The sequence below is a fragment of the Protopterus annectens genome, chromosome 10.part0 (genome assembly GCF_019279795.1).
Source record: "Protopterus annectens isolate FY-2018-M chromosome 10.part0, PAN1.0, whole genome shotgun sequence".
Classification (NCBI taxonomy): Eukaryota; Metazoa; Chordata; order Ceratodontiformes; family Protopteridae; genus Protopterus; species Protopterus annectens.
In genome coordinates this window covers 1,044,754,311-1,044,759,817 of record NC_056744.1, presented here as the reverse complement: position 1 = coordinate 1,044,759,817, position 5,507 = coordinate 1,044,754,311, and the positions used below count along the sequence as shown (strand labels likewise).

General features: G+C 37.8%; 2 non-coding genes across 2 annotated transcripts; both read left to right on the top strand.

Annotated features, from left to right (window-relative positions):
* Positions 1-4,015: 4,015 nt before the first annotated feature.
* LOC122814578 lies at positions 4,016-4,179 on the top strand. The gene has a single exon (XR_006366823.1). It is a non-coding gene; the product is annotated as a U1 spliceosomal RNA (small nuclear RNA).
* Positions 4,180-4,983: 804 nt separating this feature from the next.
* On the top strand, positions 4,984-5,147 carry LOC122814576. Its single transcript, XR_006366821.1, has one exon. It is a non-coding gene; the product is annotated as a U1 spliceosomal RNA (small nuclear RNA).
* Positions 5,148-5,507: the final 360 nt, after the last annotated feature.

Sequence of the window (5,507 nt, the reverse complement as noted above, 5' to 3'; positions counted from 1 at the left end):
TGTTGCTTGAGCAGATTATTATTGAGAGCCTCTGCGAATGTTTTTGTGTTTCTATGTGTGGATTTTGGTGGTGTAGATTTATTGAGACTATGTGATGAGTGTGGTGTGGTGCAAGTGTTTATCTTCTCCTCTTGACTGTCAAGTTCAGTCTTGATTGGAGAGAGCTTTACCTCCAGTTTGGCTAGATAAGTGTATCTCTCACAGGTTGTAGTGTTGGGTGGTAGGAGGAGAGGGTTGTCTGTGTACATGAGGCAATTTCTACATTGCCCCAAGATGCCCAGATTCATCAGATAGACAGGAGAGAACACTGGGAGCTGACCCTTGGACATGCCTGAATAAAAAACTATTTTCCTCTAGATAAGTGAGGAAAGTGAGTACAAGAGCTGTTTTTCTCTAAGCAGGTGAGGAAAGTAAGTACTAAATCTGTTTTGCTCTAGGTAATGAGGAAGGTTGAGTGCTGTAGTAATTAGTAGGTTATTTAGTGCTTACAAGTTCTGAACAAGTGCTGATCACGAATAAGCAAATTCAAGTGCTAAAACTAAGAATCTGTATCTGGACTAAACTAGTTACAGGCACACTCCAAAGACAAGTCGGTAGCATAAAATTAATCACATATGACCATAGCACAGTACGTATTGCTGTTTACACCTCATGTGCGATTGACATTGCAGGCTTCTCTTCAAGGTGTTTTGCATGTGTGATATGACTTTTTGTGATGCACCCAGAAAATTCACAGCTCATTTACAACATTGATGGCATGGGTTAGATTCTTAAAGGTGTGGATTTTGGCTCATGTGTCATGCAAACCTCTCAAATGACCAGGATTGCCCCTAATTTAAACTACAGGTGGAACACTGTCCCTCTTAGCCTTTCCAGTCATTTTGAAGTAAGGTGTGCTGAATTCCCCTTATAGAATACGGATAAATCATTACAGTTGCACAAGTCTGCTCCTGCAGAACATGTATAATAACTTACAATCACATATTATGTCAATATCACAGAATAAAAGTGGCATTATTTTAAAAATTTTCATGACTGTGCCTTCTTCTGTTTAGTGTTGCCCATGAGTCCGTTGCTATGTGTGCCTGATTGGCTGAGAGGTATGCTAACATTTTAGTCATATTCATGCAAGTCATTTTGCAGACCTTCACAATATGCACATAATCCCATTGTATATACCGTCCTTACTAAATATCCTCTCCAGTGACCATGTCAGTGATGTTTATACCATTCATCTTCATTGACATGTAAACTTGTGTGACATTCACATAATATGCCATAAAGTATAATGATATAAATACTCGCACATGAGGTGTAAACAGCAATACGTACTCGTACTGTGCTATGGTCATATGTGATTAATTTTATGCTACTGACTTGTCTTTGGAGTGTGCATACATTGACATGCCCTTCTCTTGTATGCATTGTCATGCATCACATCTTCTTCCTCTTCCTTTATTCCAACCATTCATGTCTGTGGCCCTTTTCAACACGCACACTTCCCCAGACTAGTGTATTTATGGTGTATTCTATTTATCCTTGATGATCACAATAACATTCTTTATTTCAGAATACAAAAAAACATGTTGTAGTGCACATTGCACTTAGTACAATTTTCTGTATTGTGCTACTACTGCAGTCATTGCATTATTTTTAGCCCTGGTAATCACTGTGGCTGTCTGCTCAATGGCATCACTGTTGCTGGTCATGAAACCTCACTCGTATTTGTGTAAGTGTGATTAGCAGCATGTATATGCAATTAGAGCTGCTGCTCATTATCCAAGCACATAAACTCCATATAGGTTTTGCAGTAAGCCTACATGGAGTTTATTGAATCCCCAGGACTGTTTTCTTTTTTCTCCACTTTTAGTAATTACTATAACTGAGACATTTACATTCAGTCAAGATTTACATATACAGTAGAAGGTTTTCCATATATATTATGTCTACCTTGCATAAAATTAAGGACATCTAACTCATTGTTTTTTGGGCATTGACTTTATAACGTATTCCCTCTCTATGTTTACCAATGCTTCATTACTACATTATGCCAAGATAAAAGCTAGTATTCAGACAACATAGGGAAACAACAGAGAAAACAGTATCTAAGCAGATTGTCACTAGCCTGTCTGAGGCCTTTCATTTGTTTAAAAAAAAAACAATATGCCAGTAATTATCTCTGAGACTAACTCTATGTTCTTTAGCACAGCAAGGAAACTAGAAAGTAAGATGTACTTTCAACATCTCAATGCCCAGTTGATCACTGCCTGTACAATCAACAGTTAGTTTGGATGCAGGCAGTTATGCCATTCCAACATTCCTTAAGGCACAAAGAAAATGCATTCATCGTTCTGTCAATAGCTTAGCTTGTTTGTTGGAGTCCATAACACTGCAGTTTTTCAGTCCAGACCAGAAATGAGTTAGGGCTAATTTTCTAACAGTATGAATGCTGTGTCACTCTCACTTTAAATCTCAGTGAAGTAAATACAAATTCATACAAAGCAACATTTCATAGCCAGCTTCAGGTTTGTAGCACTCTACATGTTACGATATTTATTTTTGGCATTATATAAACTACAGTTGAAAAAAGCAATACCAGAGCAAGGTCTGTGGCAAAATCAGATACCTTTACCACAGCTCAGTTAACCTGGGTTTAGGCAAAGAAATATACAACTTTTACCACAACTCAGGTAACTTGGGTTTTATTACTGAACTTCATCCCTGAGGAGTTGGCGGGGAAGGGGGTAAATTGAGAAAGCATTTTTGTCAACTCATTTATCCCAGGTAAGAGAGGAAGGTTTAACAGTCTAGGACTAAGCAGTCTTTGGTGGAGGCCAAGGACAGTAGTCTATAGACACATGCATGCATAATATACATGGGAACTGAGATGGACAGTGTGTAGGGGATTCACAAAAGACCTTCACAGTTATCAGTGTGATGCCATACCAGGACACTGGTCCCCTCTCTGCCCACTTCCTCTAACTGCTTACAATAAGGATTTCACCACTTGCAGGGGCCATAGTCATTATCCCAGAGGACAACTCATGTAGGCAACTGGGAAGACAGAACTGATGAAAAAACAATGGATCCAGGTTATATTTCACTGAAGACAGAAACTTACCTGGAAGAGAGAATAGCAAGGATAGATTTTCCACTGTGTGATTCCTTAAATATCTTGTAATAGAGGCAACATGGGATATATGCAAATGACCCTTTAACGACATCAGGTGTTTCAGCTATATGGACATTCTGAATGCCCATGACTTTTTCTAAGTCTATTAATGGACAAATGCAGGAAAATAAAACTAAATCTACTAGCTGTGGACATGCATGTTTCAGCCTTCTAATAAAATCATCATCACTGCATATCTGGAATGTTTGGCTAACCTTTAGAAACACAGGGTTGTTGTACCCAGCTTATATCCATAATCATTAGGGTGTGTGCAAAATGCCTCAACCAACAAACTAAAACAATAGTAAAAAGGTCACACAGAAAAAAACAATGAGTAAAACCAAAAGACAATCAAGCAAGGCTGGACTTTCCACTGTGTGATTCCTTAAACCTCTTGTATTAGAGGCAACATGGAATATATGAAGATGACCCTTTAAGGACATCAGGTGTTTCAGCTATTTGGCATTTCTGAATGTCCATGACTTCTTTCATTTAAGTCTATTAATGGACAAATTCAGGTCAATAAAGCCAAACCCCACTAGCTGTGGATGTGCATATTTCAATTTTTTCTAAGTTTAATAATGAACAAATTCTGGCCAATAAAGCCAAACACCACAAGCTATGGACATGCATGTTTCAGCACTGAAACATGCATATCGACAGGAGGTGGGGTTTGGCTTTATTGACCTGAATTTGTCCATTAATAGACTTAAAAAGACTCTTATGCTGAGCTCTTGATGCCATAAGAAGGCTGAAACATGAATGTCCACAGTGTGGCAAGTTCAGCTTTGCTAGATTTTACTTTTTTTACTGATTGTTTTTTTGTGTGACCATTTTACTCATTGTTTTAGTTGGAAGGGTTAATAGCACAATCAAAAAGGTGGTTCTCCTAGGATGAGGGTCTTCCATTGCATACTTTGGTTGGGATGACTCCTGTGATTTTCCCAAATGTAGGAAACTCAACTGCATAATTTATGCTAGTTAAAAAAATGTAGAATGATCTTTGTCGGACATCAAGTGTTTTGGCTATATGGAAATTCTGAATGTCTATGACTTTTTCTAAGTCTATTAATGCACAAATGCAGGACAATAAAGCTAAATCTACTAGCTGTGGACATGCATGTTTCAGCCTTCTTATAACATCATCATCACTGCATATTTGGAATGTTTGGCTAACCTTTAGAAACCCAGGGTTGTTGTACCCAGCTTATATCCATAATCATTAGGGTGTGTGCAGAATACCTCAACCAACAAACTAAAACAATAGTAAAAAGGTCACACAGAAAAAAACAATGAGTAAAACCAAAAGACAATCAAGCAAGGCTGGACTTTCCACTGTGTGATTCTTTAAACCTCTTGTATTAAAGGCAGCATGGAATATATGAAGATGACCCTTTAAGGACATCAGGTGTTTCAGCTATTTGGCATTTATGAATGTCCATGACTTCTTTCTTTTTAAGTCTATTAATGGACAAATTCAGGTCAATGAAGTCAAACCCCACTAGCTGTGGACGTGCATATTTCCTTTTTTTTCTAAGTTTATTAATGAACAAATTCAGACCAATAAAGCCAAACACCACTAGCTATGGACATGCATGCTTCAGCACTGAAACATGCATATCGGCAGGAGGTGGGGTTTGGCTTTATTGACCTGAATTTGTCCATTAATAGACTTAAAAAGACTCTTATGCTGAGCTCTTGAGGCCATAAGAAGGCTGAAACATGCATGTCCACAGTGTGGCAAGTTTAGCCTTGCTAGATTTTACTTTTGTTTTTTACTGATTGTTTTTTTGTGTGACCCTTTTACTCATTATTTTAGTTGGAAGGGTTAATAGCACAATCAAAAAGGTGGTTTTCCTAGGATGAGGGTCTTCCATTGCATACTTTGGTTGGGATGAGTCCTGTGATTTTCCCAAATGTAGGAAACTCAACTGCATAATTTATGCTAGTTAAAAAAATGTAGAATGATATTTGTCAGACATCTAATGCCAAAAACAGATACCTGCCAAGGAAAAAAAAACAACCCAGTTAATCAACGAGTCAAAACATGCACTGTAGTTATTTACTGCACAGAAGTGGCTAGCTGTATGTGATTTCATGAGAAACAACATCTCTGAAAGTTCCAGCTTGGTCTGAAAACAGTTTTTTTTAATAATACCACCAGAAATGTTTGAGAGTTGACAGTTTGAATGCATTGCGATCGATTTCTAAATGAAACAAAGTGGCTAATAATTTAATTTTAATTTAATTTGACCAAATGTCTGATACTGTGTTGTTTTCTCCCTACTGAAGGTGCAATGATCCCCATGTTAAGACCGCTATAAGCAGATGAGGT